The sequence below is a fragment of the Pan paniscus genome, chromosome 12 (assembly GCF_029289425.2).
Source record: "Pan paniscus chromosome 12, NHGRI_mPanPan1-v2.0_pri, whole genome shotgun sequence".
Classification (NCBI taxonomy): Eukaryota; Metazoa; Chordata; class Mammalia; order Primates; family Hominidae; genus Pan; species Pan paniscus.
Genome location: NC_073261.2, coordinates 105,395,694 through 105,411,990, shown reverse-complemented (window position 1 = coordinate 105,411,990; position 16,297 = coordinate 105,395,694). Strand labels below are relative to the sequence as shown.

Genomic DNA, 16,297 nt, shown 5'->3' with positions numbered 1-16,297 from the left:
TCAGCCTCAGAGCTATCTATTATATGACCAGAATGTGTTCTTGTTGGACATTTATATTGTTTCTAGTTGATGTTTGTATGAGCATGCTGTACTGAATGTCCCTGTAGCTAAGTCTTTGCTCACGATGGCAATAATTCCATAAAGAGAAATTGCTGGGAATGGGAGAGTGAGTGTGGGGAAGGGGAATGCCAGAGCAAAGGACATAAACAATTCTAAGGTTTCAGATAAGTAATTTTCAAATTGCCCCAATTAACATTCTAACACAAGCATATGATGATCTCTGTTTCCCCACGTCCCATTATCACCAAGTATTATTTTTTAAAAAGGTGAGATTTAATTACATCTTAAATAGAAAAGACATCTTTCTTTAAAAAGTGACAGGATGACTGCAGATGTACAGGCATCAAGAGAAATTATCAGTAGGCAAGTTCATGCTGCCTCCCCGTGGCACATAAAAAACTGACAAGATAGAAAACCAAGTCCAACCAGATAGGGACTATCTAAGCAAGTCATCAATGTTAATTTATTTAGAGCTAAAGTTTTAGAAAGTGAGTGGAAGAAACACAGAATAAATGGACTTGATCTTAGCATATTAGAGGATATGGGAGCTAGAAGAAAAACATTCTTACCACTGACTAGAACATGTGACATGATAGTGCGTGATGCACTCAGAGATGATTTATTAAACTGAGTGATAACAAAAAATATTAACTTTTCGATGTCAGGCTCTGAGGAAAGATCACTCGCAACTTCCTTGAAGGGGCTATGGGACTATCTATATCTTGAGTATTTCACATCTGTTTCTTCTACAAGACAGTGAAGACAACAAGGTGCAGTCTTCTAAGGTAACTATTTCCCTGAAAAGAATACTCATAAGAGTAGTTATGTATTCTGTGTCTTAGACTACGTTTAGGGAAGAAAGTTTATTTTAACATTGAAATTGTTTCTGTGTGCAAAACACTATGCTCTCTAGGGACAAAGCAGGAAAGGAAAAGGGAAAAAGTTGCGAAGACAAATGACGGTTTTTATACTAAAAGGAGTTATCTTCTGCTGTTTTCCAGAGTTCCATCCTCTTCTCTGTTTATCTGTTTCTGCATGATCTTATCTACTCCCAGGACTGCAAATAGCACTTGCACAGTAATCCACTTGCTTATTGAATCTTTGACTTAGATTCACTGTGGATAAACAATATGCTTAGTATTATTTCCATGAGACTTGATGTTGGAGAAACACACATCAAATAATCATATCAATAGGCATGTATTTATAGATTATGATGAGTAAGGGAAAAAGTTCAGGTTACCATGAGAATGTATAACTTAGTGGTTCTTAAATATTTTTCTCTCATACCCCTAATGCTCTCATACCTGTAATGATTGATAATTAATTTACTGATAATTGGGTACTTGCCTAGATTCTTCAATCTTTTTTTAAAAAATAAAGTACTAAAATTAGAGACTACCTGACTTGAAAAATGATTTTCTACCTAGCCATTAGAATGGTCTACAATCTTAATTCCTGGGAAGCTTAACAAAAGGACTTTAAAAAAATTATATGTGTTATTATTTCACCTAGATATGCCTTATTTAACACATATACTCAGAAAACATACTGTTAATTTTAAGATACTTTTTCAAAACTCTTTTTTCAATGAGGTATAACATGTATATATATATATATATATAAAGTGCACTCATCTTCAGTGTACAGGTCAATGAAGTGTTTTTGTTTGTTGTTGTTGTTGTTGTTGTTTTTATGTGTGTGTCTCACAGAAATTTGAATAATATGGAAAAAGACACAATGGCCCTACAAAGGCAGGCTTCACAATGCTACTATTTTAAACAGCTGCTTATTTGTTCAGTGTTTCAGGGGAATTTACACTTCAGGGTAACAGACAGTAATAAATATAGGTGATGAAGACTTTTTTTTTTTTTTTGAGATGGAATCTCGCTCTGTCACCCAGGCTGGAGTGCAATGGCGTGATCTCGGCTCACTACAAACTCCACCTCCTGGGTTCAAGCAATTCTCCTGCCTCACCCTCCTGAGTAGCTGGGATTACAAGCGTGTGCCATCACACCCAGCTAATTTTTGTATTTTTGGTAGAGACAGGGTTTCACCACTTTAGCGAGGCTGGTCTTGAACTCCTGACCTCAGGTGATCCACCCACCTTGGCCTCCCAAAGTGCTGGGATTACAGGCGTAAGCTACCGCACCTGGCTAGGAGACATCTTTATTTATAAATTGGAAACTGGGCAACAGTGAAAGGGAAGGAGAAAAGGGGAACCAACTAGCTGATTCTGACTCGCAGGTGGTTTGGTTCTTAGGCAGCTCAGCCTCAGAAAAAAACACATTTAAAAGATGAGGGTCTGAAAATTGATTCCTTTGGGACTGTTATGCCTGTATACCCCCTTGGGAAGCTTTTGGGCATTTCTAAGTATATAGTACAGTATTCCAGTCATGACTACTCACCCAGACTCAGAAGTCTTCTCAGAGGAAGCAGCCTGTAAGCTGAGAACTGAAGGATGAGTATAAGTTAACTGATGTATAGGTAATGTAAGACCTATATGTTCATGGAGACTTCTTCCAGCAGATTTCAAGTTAAAAAGCATGTAAGTTAGAAAGCAGTATGTGTAGCTTGTCTTTTCACTTTGTTAATGGTTTCCTTTTTGGTGAAAAAGCTTTTTAGCTTTTAGCTTGATGTAATCCAATTTGTAATCCAATTTGCCTATTTTGCTGTGTTTTTGAGGTCTTACCCAAAAAATCTTTGCCCAGATCGGTGTCCTGTAGCATTTCCCCAACATTTTATTCTAGTAGTTCCATAGTTTCCAGTCTTAAATTTAAGTCTTTAATCCATTTTGAGTTGATTTTTGTGTATGGTGAAAGATGGGGATCTAGTTTCATTCTTTTGCATATGGAGATCTAGTTCTCCAGCACCATTTATTAAAGAGAGTGTCCTTTCCCAGTGTATGTTCTTGGTGACTTTGTCAAAAATGGGATAGCTCTAAGTGTGGAATTTATCTAGGAGGAAATATCTGCAAATCATCCCTGCAACAAGGGATTGACAACTAGAATCTATCAGGAACTAAATAACGAAATGCCAAAAAAACCCCCAAATAATCCGATTAAAGGATGGGCAAAAGACCTTCATAGACATTTTTCAAAAGAAGACATACAAATGGTCAACAGGTATATGAAAAAAAAATGTTCAACATCACTAATCATCAGGGAAATGCAATCAAAACAGCCATGAGATATCATCTCACCCCAACTAGAATGACTATTACCCAAAAGACAAAAAATAACAAATCCTGTTGAGGATGCAAAGAAAGGGAACATCAGTACACTCTTGGTGGGAATATAAATTAGAACAGCCACCATGGTAAACAGTATGAAAGTGTCTCAAAAAAACAAAAATAGATCTGATGGATATCTCAATTAACCTGAGAGAATTGTTACACATTGCATATACATATCAAAATATCATATGTATTCCAAAAATATGTACAACAGTGATATATCAATAAAAAATACAAAAAAGAGAAAGGTGTGTGTGTGTGTGTGTGTGTTAAAGTGTCCCAAGGTCCCTTGTATTGTTTAAAAAGAGGGTAAAAAGTTAACTTTAGAATTTGCTCCATTAAGTAAGTGTTAAAAATTGTTGAGTGGCCACCAACAATTAGATAGTACCAGAAAAGACAGTACCCGAAGATAGTAGATAGTACCAGAACATAGTACCAGAAAGAATTACCCAAGTGGTAAAGCAGAAAATGGCAGGTGGGGGTAGGGAGTAGGAAGGAGAAATGTATGTAAAGAATAAAATTAAATCAGTTCAAGAGAAAGCATTCCTGGAGAAACCTAGAAAAAGTAGGAAGACAATGCATAAAATAAAATGGTAGAAATGACAAAATATCAGAAATCATAATCAATGTCAATGGACCAAAGGTAAATGCAAGCTTCTAAGACTGACTAAACAAAGAGTAAACAAACAACATTGAGCTACATGTTCTTTATAAAGAGCCACACTAAATCATAAGGACAAGAAAGAAGGTTAGTAAATAAAAGGATATAAAAAGATACACCATGGCAAATACCAACTCAATGAATGTATTTAGCCATGTTAAATAAATGTCAGGTAAAATACCTTAAGGCAAAAAATCTCTTGACATGGAGAAAGTTATTACAAATTGATAAAACGGTCAATTCATCAGAAAGAAATTTTAAATCTTTATGTACTTTAAAAAATATATTCAAAGTATAGAAAAGACAAATAGGCAGACTTACAATAAGCTGATAAAAATCACTTTCTGTAACTGATAAAGCTGACAAGCACTTCAGTAACGATATAGAACACTTGAACACAATTAACAAACTTGATCTAACGGACATAAATTTTATTTTTTTTCTCTTTTTTTTGGACATAAATTTTAAAAATGACTAGGTACTAAGGAAGAAGCAAGTATCAAGAAATTTTAAGTAACTGGTATCATTACAGACCACATTTTCTGGCTACAATGCAATTAATGCAAGTAAGCTACAAATGAATATCAAAAAGCTAATAACACATTTCCACATATTTGGAAATTAAGAAAAATTATCTTTTACCCAGATGGCAAAAGAAATCTCAATAGGAATTAGGACAATTTTAAACTGAAAGATAAAGAAATTATACCATTAAAAACTTAAGGGATACAACTAAAGTAGTACTTGAAGGGAAATTCATAGCTTAAATATATTTTTCAGAAAATGAGAAAGGTTAAAAATAGAGACAGTAAACATTAAACTGAAGAAAATGAAGTAATAAAGTCAGAGAAAAACTAGAAGGAAAGAATACAGATAAGGAAAAAATAAAATGGAGAATAATTACAAGAAAAAACAATACAGATGATAAGACTTGTCAAGAGAAAAAGATATGAATAATTAACATACACAATAAAGGAGGAAATAGTCAAAAGAAAAAGAAAACTGGACTCCATCTGTGAACATGAAACAACTGACGTGGAAGGCAAGATTTTGCCTCACCTAAAATACCTACCCAGATGACTTAATATAGTTGAGTTTCTAATTTTTCAAAGGACAGTTACTTTCTGTCCTTGTTATATAATGTCAGTTAATTGCTGCAGAACACAAAAAAATAGAGTTGTGTGGCTCATTTTATGAGACTAGTAATTTTTCAAATAAAGTGTTTCTTTTAAAATAATTACAAATTTACAGAACAGTTGCAAGAAGAGTAGAAAGAACATGTCCCCTCCCCATTTGAAAGTAAACTGCTGGCATTATGCCCAATAACCCCCGCTACTTTGTCTATTTCCTATAAACAAGGACTTTTCCCTACATAACCCTAACATACCCACTGGGATCAGGAAATTAACATTGTATACATTAATACCATCTAATTCACGGACCCAGTTCAAGATTCTCCAAAATAGAGAAATAGAATTAAATGCAATAACTTAAATATCTGATTAACTGGTGCTCAATAAATAGACATTTCTTTCACTAATTTACTGGGGACTCCTGAGTTTCTATCCTGGTAGTTGCAAGATAGATCTGTCTGCATGAACTCCAACCCTTGCACAGCCAGGAAGTGGGGTGATACCACCCCAATGTGTCACACCCATATGACAAGCTACATCCTCTCCACCACATTAGCCCGTCCAGAGTCTCTCCATGGCCTGTCCCTGAGAGACAAGGCTGTGAGGCTGCCCACCTGGAGCCTAATGCCAGCTTCAAGAACTCCCAGTGGGCACCACCCTTACCAGGCCGCACACAGCCTCCGCCCTCAGGAAGCCAGGGACAGCGCCAGGCGGGACGCTTTGCACAGCTGCAGGCCTCCCCCGGCGCATTCGGCCTTCAAGCCCGCACATGCTCCCTGGGGCCCCTGCGGGATTACGAGGGGGTGGGAACAGGGCCCGAGTCTCCCGCCATCTTGGGCCCTAGCGGTATTTTTCCAGCTCTGGGAAGAACGGCCTGACCCGCGGCAGAGATTCTTGGTAAACCCCAGCTCGGCTTATGTATGGTTAGCCTGCTCTAGGTACTATTGGTTTCCATGGTACTTCCCCACTTTTCTCCTCTGACCTACAGGGGCTTTGGCCTCCCAGGGGCGGGCTGCGATCTGAAGTCTATTGTGGGATCTTCAGCTGCTTCTGTTCTCCCTACCTCTAATGGCGGCGGCGGCTCAGACTCAGCCCTCCCACCCGGGAGCAGCAGCCCTTCCTCGAAAAATGCAGTTATCAGAGATGGGAGCACCCAGCATATGGGGTCAATGATGGCTGATCCTAATGCCAGGCTGTGTGTGAGTGTGAGAGAGACCCTAATGCCAGGGTGTGTATGACACAGTGATCCTAATGCCAGGGTGTGTGAGTGTGAGAGAAACCCTAATGTCAGGGTGTGTGTGTGTGACAGAGTGATCCTAATGCCAGAGTGTGTGTGTATGTGAGAAACCCTAATGTCAGGGTGTGTGAGTGTGAGAGAGACCCTGTCAGGGTGTGTGTGAGAGAGGCCCTAATGCCAGGGTGTGTGAGCATGACTGAGAGATCCTAATATTGTGTGTGAGTGTGAGAGAAATCCTAATGTCAGGGTATGTGTGTGTGAGAGACCCTAATGTCAGGGTGTGTGAGTGTGAGAGAGACCCTAATGTCAGGGTGTGTGAGTGTGAGACCCTAATGCCAGGGTGTGTGTTAGAGAAATCCTAATGTCAGGGTGTGTGTGTGAGAGAGAAATCCTAATGTCAGGGTGTGTGTGAATGTGAGAGAAATCTTAATTTTAGGATGTGTGTGTGAGGGAGAGATCCCAATGCCAGGTTGTGTGTGAGAGAAATCCTAGTTCTAGCGTCTGTGTGTGAGAGACAGCGATCCTAATGCCAGGGTATGTGTGAGAAAGAGATTGTAATGCCATGGTGTGTGTTTGAATTAGATTCTAAGCCAGGGTGTGTGTGAGTGTGCGAGATATAATGCTAGGGTTGTGTTAGGAAGAGATCCTAATGCCAGGGTGTGTGTGTGTGTGTGTGTGAGTGTGAGAGATCCTAATGCCAAGTTGTGTGTGAGTTGTTGCGTGTGTGTGTGTGTGTGTGTGTGAGAGAGAGAGTGAGTTAGTGTAGACCAAAAGACATAAAGAGAGTTAAGGTGTGGAGGTGCTTTTCTGAAGAAATTTATTTTTGATGAGTCACTTAATTGTTGTACCACTTTGGTATACATTCAATTTTTCTAACCTTTTGAAATTAACAAGAAGTATAAGCTCTTTACAGCATGGCAGCTAAAGCAGAGGGTACCTTTTACCCTCTGGAACTCTTTTTCCAGTTCCATCTCCTAATTTATTTGTTTGATACGTACCTGTCACACTTTCCTCTATTTGTATATGAACACATATTCATGTATACACGTAAGATATCATTTTAGTATGTTTTTTATATTACTCTGACCTCCTCCCAAATTGTACAGGATTCTTAAGACCTATTCATCAGAGCCAATAGAAATTTTTTATTAGTAATTACAAATATTAAAATAAATCCTCTATGAATTATTCTGTTCCTCCATTAATGAACATTCAGGTTGTGCATGTGTGTGTGTATGTGTGTGTGTGTGTCTGTGTGTCTTATAGCTTTAGTGAAGTATATCTGAGATATAACAAACTACACATATTTGAAGTGTACAATTTGACATTTGACACATGTATACTCTATGAAACCACTATAAACGACATCATAAGCATATCCATCACCTTCAAAGGTTTCCTTTGGTCCCACTCGAACCTGCGCTCCCCTTATCCAAGTCAATCACTGATCTTTCTGTTACTATAGATTAAATGGCATTTTCTAGGATGTTATACAAATGGACTCATAAAATGTGTATTCTGCCTCTTTGTGTTTCAGTATAATTACTTTGAGAATCATCCATGTTTTTATGAGTATCAGTGTTTCATTCTTTTTTTTTTTTTTCTTTGAGACGGAGTTTCCCTCTTGTTGCCCAGGCTGGAGTGCAATGGTGGGACCTCGTCTCGCCGCAATCTCTGCCTCCCGGGTTCAAGCGATTCTCCTTCCTCAGGCTCCCGAGTAGCTGGCATTACAGGCATGTGTCACCACGTCCGGCTAATTTTGTATTTTTAGTAGAGACGAGGTTTCTCTGTGTTGGTCAGGCTGATCTTGAACTCCCAACCTCAGGTGATCCGCCTGCCTTGGCCTCCCAAAGTGCTGGGGTTACAGCATTCCTTTTTATTGTTGGATAGTTTCCATTTTATGCGTTACGACTATTGTATTGTTCCATTGTTTATTGTGTTGACAAACATTTGGGTTGTTTTGTTTTTGGCTCTTACAAGTAAACTTGCTGTGAACAGTCTCCTACAAGTTTTTGTATGGACATATACTTTCCTTTATCTTGAGTAAATACTCGGAAGTGGAATGACTGGGTCATGTGGAAGGCATATGGTATATATTTAACTTTTTTTTTCTTTTTTTTTTATTATACTTTAAGTTTTAGGGTACATGTGCACATTGTGCAGGTTAGTTACATATGTATACATGTGCCATACTGGTGCGCTGCACCCACTAACTCGTCATCTAGCATTAGGTATATCTCCCAATGCTATCCCTCCCTCCTCCCCCCACCCCACCACAGTCCCCAGAGTGTGGTATTCCCCTTCCTGTATCCATGTGATCGCATTGTTCAGTTCCCACCTATGAGTGAGAATATGTGGTGTTTGGTTTTTTCTTCCTGCGATAGTTTACTGAGAATGATGATTTCCAATTTCATCCATGTCCCTACAAAGGACATGAACTCATCATTTTTTATGGCTGCATAGTATTCCATGGTGTATATGTGCCACATTTTCTTAATCCAGTCTATCATTGTTGGACATTTGGGTTGGTTCCAAGTCTTTGCTATTGTGAATAATGCCACAATAAACATACGTGTGCATGTGTCTTTATAGCAGCATGATTTATAGTCATTTGGGTATATACCCAGTAATGGGATGGCTGGGTCAAATGGTATTTCTAGTTCTAGATCCCTGAGGAAACGCCACACTGACTTCCACAATGGTTGAACTAGTTTACAGTCCCACCAACAGTGTAAAAGTGTTCCTATTTTTCCACATCCTCTCCAGCACCTGTTGTTTCCTGTCTTTTTAATGATCACCATTCTAACTGGTGTGAGATGGTATCTCATAGTGGTTTTGATTTGCATTTCTCTGATGGCCAGTGATGATGAGCATTTTTTCATGTGTTTTTTGGCTGCATAAATGTCTTCTTTTGAGAAGCGTCTGTTCATGTCCTTCGCCCACTTTTTGATGGGGTTGTTTGTTTTTTTCTTGTAAATTTGTTTGAGTTCATTGTAGATTCTGGATATTAGCCCTTTGTCAGATGAGTAGGTTGTGAAAATTTTCTCCCATTTTGTAGGTTGCCTGTTCACTCTGATGGTAGTTTCTTTTGCTGTGCAGAAGCTCTTTAGTTTAATTAGATCCCATTTGTCAATTTTGGCTTGTGTTGCCATTGCTTTTGGTGTTTTAGACATGAAGTCCTTGCCCATGCCTATGTCCTGAATGGTAATGCCTAGGTTTTCTTCTAGGGTTTTTATGGTTTTAGGTCTAACATTTAAATCTTTAATCCATCTTGAATTGATTTTTGTATAAGGTGTAAGGAAGGGATCCAGTTTCAGCTTCCTACACATGGCTAGCCAGTTTTCCCAGCACCATTTATTAAATAGGGAATCCTTTCCCCATTGCTTGTTTTTCTCAGGTTTGTCAAAGATCAGATAGTTGTAGATATGCAGCATTATTTCTGAGGGCTCTGTTCTGTTCCATTGATCTATATCTCTGTTTTGGTACCAGTACCATGCTGTTTTGGTTACTGTAGCCTTGTAGTATAGTTTGAAGTCAGGTAGTGTGATGCCTCCAGCTTTGTTGTTTTGGCTTAGGATTGACTTGGCAATGTGGGCTCTTTTTTGGTTCCATATGAACTTTAAAGTAGTTTTTTCCAATTCTGTGAAGAAAGTCATTGGTAGCTTGATGGGGATGGCATTGAATCTGTAAATTACCTTGGGCAGTATGGCCATTTTCACGATATTGATTCTTCCTACCCATGAGCATGGAATGTTCTTCCATTTGTTTGTATCCTCTTTTATTTCCTTGAGCAGTGGTTTGTAGTTCTCCTTGAAGAGGTCCTTCACATCCCTTGTAAGTTGGATTCCTAGGTATTTTATTCTCTTTGAAGCAATTGTGAATGGGAGTTCACTCATGATTTGGCTCTCTGTTTGTCTGTTGTTGGTGTATAAGAATGCTTGTGATTTTTGTACATTGATTTTGTATCCTGAGACTTTGCTGAAGTTGCTTATCAGCTTAAGGAGATTTTGGGCTGAGACAATGGGGTTTTCTAGATATACAATCGTGTCATCTGCAAACAGGGACAATTTGACTTCCTCTTTTCCTAATTGAATACCCTTTATTTCCTTCTCCTGCCTAATTGCCCTGGCCAGAACTTCCAACACTATGTTGAATAGGAGTGGTGAGAGAGGGCATCCCTGTCTTGTGCCAGCTTTCAAAGGGAATGCTTCCAGTTTTTGCCCATTCAGTATGATATTGGCTGTGGGTTTGTCATAGATAGCTCTTATTATTTTGAAATATGTACCTAAGAAGCTTCCAAACTGTTCTCCAAGTGTTTCTATCGTTTTACAGTTCTTTCTGAAGTCTGTGACCTTTTCACTTACTCTATACCCTCACCAATGTTTGGTACGATTGCCCTTTAATTTCAGCCATTCTAGTGGATGTGAAGTATTATCTTAGTGCGATTTAATTTGCATTTTCTTAATAACAATGATATTAAGCATCTTTTTCAAATGCTAATTTTCCATCAATAAATCTTCTTTGGTAAAGTGGCTGCTAAATCTTTTACCTATTTTTAAATTGGATTTTTTTTTTTAACTATTGAGTTGTAAAAGTTCTTTATATATTTAAGAGACAGATTCTAGGCTATATGTTTTGTAAGTGTTTTCTCACTCTCTCTGGCTTGCCTTTAGTCTTTTTATTGTGTCTTTGGAGGAGCAAAATATTTTAATTTTGATAAACTTTGATGTATTGATTTTGTCCCTCTTTAGCAGTTTGAATTTTTTGTGTCCTATTTAAGACATCTTTGCCAAGTCAAGGTACCTATGATTTTCTGTTTTTTTCTGAGAAGTTTTATACATTTCGTTCTTATATGTGGGTTTATATTCCATTTAGAATAAATTTTTGCATATGGTCAGTTTTTTTCCCTCTTTTAAGCTTATGGCTATCCAGCTGTTACAGCATCATTTGTCGAATTGCTGGCACCTTGGTTGAAAATCATTTTATCTTTTATTGACTTTCTCTAGGTCTTATTTCTGCATTCTGATCTGTTCCAGTGAATTATATTTCCACACCAGTACTACACCACTACCACAGTGTCTTGAGTGCTGTAACTTTATAATTAGTTTTAAACTCAGGTAAGCATAAGTTCTCAAATTTTAATCTTTTTCAGTTTATTTATTTATAACCTATTTAGACCATTCTGTTCCTTTGCATTTCCATAAAAGGTTTAGAATCGCGTTTGAATTTCTACCAAAATGCATCCCAGGATTTTGATTGGGATTATGTCAGTTCTGTAGGTGACTTGGGGAGAATTGATACCTTAAAATTAATTTACATCGTCTTTAATTTCTCTTAGCAGTGTTTTATAGTTTTAATTTTGTAAGTGTTTCAACAAACATCTTTCAGTATGTATTCTTAAATTCATAAGGATAGATTACCAAGAGTAATCTTGGTATCAAAAGATGTGAGGACTTCAAGATTAATGGTGCTGTAAGTTTACATGACAAAAATATTATAAGAATTTATTCTCTTACCTGGAACCTATGAACTTTCATTCTCCACGTATTTGTTTGTTCTGGATATAATCATTCATTTATGTTTTCCCTAATACAGTACATGGAAGAGGAATTTTCATTCTTCTTTCCCCCATACTAGTGATATGGAACATATTTTTATGTTAAGGATGCTTTTTATCTATATTCCATGTTACGGTTTTTTTTTTTAATCTGTCATTTGTCTATTCATATAATTTTTTTTTTTTTTTTGAGATGGAGTCTCACTCTGTCGCCCAGGCTGGAGTGCAGTGGCGTGATCTCAGCTCACTGCAAACTCTGCCTCCCGGGTTCACACCATTCTCCTGCCTCAGCCTCCCGAGTAGCTGGTACTACAGGCGCCCGCCACCACGCCTGGCTAATTTTTTGTATTTTTAGTAGAGACAGGGTTTCACCATGTTAGCCAGGATGGTCTCGATCTCCTGACCTCGCAATCCACCCGCCTCAGCCTCCCAAATTGCTGGGATTACAGGCATGAGCCACCACGCCCGGCCTGTATTCTTTTCTGTATAGCAATTTTAGCATATATGTACCTAACTGTGTTCTTCATTCCTTTTATGGTTTTTGGGTTTCTATCTTTCTTAAGATTGTCCACCTTATCCTAAAATATTTCAAAAGTTTTTCTAAATTTTCTTCTAACTTTATGGCATTTTGAAAAGAATTTTGTTTCAGTTTTTTTTTTTTTCACTGTCAGAGAAGAAATGTATGGCCATTTATAGAGAAATTTGAAGTGGAAAAATCAGAGAGAAGGAAAAATCACTGTCACTTAGTATAATCCATGGGAAAACAAGTGTTTTCTTTAAAAAATGTTATTATTATTTATTTATTTTTTGACAGAGTCTTGCTCTGTCTACCAGGCTGGAGTGCAGTGGCAGGATCTTGGCTCACTGCAATCTCTGTTCCCCAGGGTCGAGCCATCCTCCCACCTTAGCCTCCTAAGTAGCTGGGACCAGAGGTGCACGTTACCATGCCCCACTAATTTTTGTATTTATGGCATTGTGTTTCTCTTTCAACAGTTGATGAAATTTGGGTAGTTTTCACTTTTAGTTGTTAGGAATAATGCTACTAAGAATGGTCCTGTCCAAATTTTTGTGTGGATGTGTTTTCAGTTTTCTTTGGTCTATATCTAGTAATGGAATTGCTGTTTTAACTTCCTGAGGAATCACCAAACTTTTTGAAAATGGCTGTGCCGTTTTACAGGTGCAGATTGCAGGAGGGTTCTAATTTGTCTACATTCTTGCTAACGCTTGTAATTGTTCGGTTTTTAAAATACAGTCATCCTAGTGTGTCTGAAGTGGCATTTCATTGTAGTTTGTGTTTTCCTAGTGACTAATGATGTTGACTATCTTTTTATATGCTTATTGGCCTTCTATGTATCTTTTCTGAAGAAATATGTAGTCAAATCCATTGCCTGTTTTTAGATTGCATTGTCTTTCCATTGTTAAGTTTGGGATCTTTACATATATTGTGCATTAAGCCCCTTATCAGATAGGTGATTTGCAGATATTTTCTGCCATTTTCAGGGTTGACTTTTCACTTTTCTGATGGGTCCTTTGGAGTTCAAGTTTTTTTTAAACTTTGATGTTCCAATTGATCTGTTTTTTTAATCTTTTGTTACTTGTGCTTTTGGAACCATATTTAAGAAGCCATTGCCTAACACATCTTGATATGTTTTCTGTTCCTTATAGCAATACCTGAAACTGGGTAATATATAAAGAAAAGGAATTTATTTCTTACAGTTGTGGAGACTGAGAAGTCCAGGGTCAAGGGGCCACCTCTGGTGAGAGCCACCTTGCTAGTGGGGACTCTGCAGGTCCTGAGGTGGTACAGGGCATCACATGGACAGGGGGTGAGCATGCTAGTTCAAGTCCTTCTTCCTCTTCTTATAAAACCACCAATCCTACTCCCTGATAACCCAATAACCCATGAATGGATTAATTCATTCATAAGGACAGTACCCTCCTGACATATTCACCCCTATTAAATGTCCCACATCTCAATGATTAAGTTGCAATGTGAGTTTTGGAGGGGACAAACATTTAAACCATAGTAGTCATGAAGATTTATTTCAAAATTTTTTAGGAATTGACAGCTTTAGTTCTTACCCGTAGGTTTTTTATCCATTTTCAGTTGCTTTTTGTGCAGATGCTTCTCAACTTACAATGAGATTACATCTTGATAAACTCATTGTAAATTGAAAATACTGTAAGCTGAAGATGCATTTAATGTTGGCAACAAAAGAGATGGTCCCTGCCTTACCATGATTCAACTTAGGATTTTCAATTTCACAGTAGTGCGGAAGCAATACACATTCAGTAGAAACTGTACCTCCTTTTTAAGTAGTGAGGAGCTTTTAGATTTCTATGGGGTTATGTCCCCCAAAATTCCTTGTAAAGCTGAAAAATCTGAAGTCGAACCATCGTAAGTCTGAGAACATCTTGTGTATATTGTGTGAGGTCGGGGTCTGACTTCATTCTTTTGCATGTGGGTATCCATTTTTTTTTTCAGGACCATTTATTGAAAATATTATTTCCCCGTGAATAAACTTGGCATCTTGTCAATGTTTACCTTTTTCAGTGTGTTAATGTTAACAGTGATGGTGCAAAAGCAATGGTGGATAAAACTGCTGGCACCTCGCTGTGAATCAAGGCAATGGCACCAAACTATTGGTAGTCATTGTATTATTTACTACCAAACACTTGCAATAAAAAAGGTGGCAGTTTCACTTTAAAATGTCCTTGATCTAGCAGTAAAAATGAATGATATTAAAGCATGATCCTTGAAAATATGTCTTTTTAATATTCCATGTGGTGAAATGGGAGGTACTCATAAAAGCACTTCTGTTGATACTGAACTGTGCAGATCGACTCTAGGAAAAGCATTTGATGTAACTAGTTGAGTTGCAAACCAGTGTAGCAAACTGAGTCAGATTTGGGTACTTTGCACATTGAAGCAAGCTCCTCACTTTAAGGAAAACAACTGACAGTATCTGTCAATGATAAAATCCAAGTTTTAAAGCAAAAATTAGAAAAGTCAGGAAAGTTATGTCTGCCATTTTGAGTTTGATGGTATCCCCAAATTTGATGACTTTTCTGATGAGATTGCTGGTGATACCAGTCAGTTTTGTTTGGGAATGTTAGGTAATGTAATATGTCGACATATGGAAGATCTGTACATCTAACCAATATTTTCAAATTAATCCATGTGATATCTTATAAAATCATGCATATTTAAAAATTTCAAAGTACAAGATAGGTAGGCCAGTGAATTTTAAGATAATACAAAAAGTTCCCTTATGATTTTATATTCCACATTGTAAACTAACTTCGAAGAAACTATTACTCATTGAGTTGTTGTGCATATCAAAGAAGAACGTCTTCAGTTATATGAAAAAGCTTTTAACGTTCTCCTTCCTTCTCCAACTACGTATTTGTGTATAGCTAGATTTTCTTCACATCCTTCACCCAGAATAGCCTATTGCAACACATTGAATGTAGAAGCAGATATGAGAATCCAGCTTAATTTCTATTAAGCAGACATTGAAGAGATTTGTAAAAATTACAAAACCATGTCACTTTTCACTAATTTTTTGGTTTTAAGAAATATAACCATCTCTCATGAAAATATCTGTGTTTTTAGTGGGTTTAGTATTTTTAAATGAATTAAATATATTTTAAATTTCTATTTTTATTTCTAAAATGATAAACGTTGGTAGATATAAGTTACATAAATGAAAACTCTTTGAGATCTTCAGTGATTTATAGGACTATAAATGTGTCCTGAGAACAAAGGTTTGAGAACCACTAGTTTAATATAACTTTTTTGTTGCTTTTGGTAGAGAGGGTAGGGAGGGGCTAGGGACTATTAAGTTTGTGGGAGGTTACAGTTTTAATTAGAGTAGTCAGGGAGTGCGTCACCTAGAAGGGGATCTTCTGACCAAAACTTAGAGGAAGTGAGGAAGCAAGCTGTGCTCTGACAGCAGTTAAGCCCAAAGCCCAGAGGTGAAAAGATTCACGGAATGTCAAGGGAGGAATTGCAGCTTCAGTGTAATAAGTGATGGGAGTGTAATAGGAAATAAGGTAAGAGAAAACACGGGAGGTTTTGGTGGTGGTGGTGGTGATGGTTAGCTCTTTCGGACTTCATAAAGCCATTTTTGATGGCTTTAGTTTTCACTCAGTGAAATTAGAAGCCACTGATTTTTTTTTTCTCTCTTAGCATATTGTATCTTATATTTTAAAAAGATCACTCTGGTTACAATGCTAAGAATATTCACAGGTTGGGATGGGGTGGAGTTAAGGCTAAAAGACTAGTGAGGAAGGTAGTATTACAGATGACAGGGGAAGATAGTTTAGGCCAGGATTGTGGCAGCAGAATTGCAAGTGTCAGATTTTTATATGCTCTGGAGATGAACCCAGTAGAATTTCCTGGTGGATTGTG

General features: G+C 37.5%; 1 protein-coding gene across 8 annotated transcripts in view; it reads left to right on the top strand.

The window, feature by feature from the left end:
- TDRD15 (tudor domain containing 15) overlaps positions 1-16,297 on the top strand; it is a 45,992-nt gene that overhangs the window by 17,389 nt on the left and 12,306 nt on the right. For 4 of the 8 annotated variants that reach the window (XM_055108186.2, XM_055108181.2, XM_055108180.2 and 1 more), the window contains one exon: positions 11,333-11,443. The gene's annotated coding sequence lies outside the window, so the exon portion shown is untranslated. Of the gene's footprint in view, positions 1-725; positions 846-5,675; positions 6,028-11,332; positions 11,444-16,297 lie in introns of those variants that run through there. The other 4 variants (XM_055108185.2, XM_055108182.2, XM_008952372.4 and 1 more) reach the window with 3 other exon arrangements.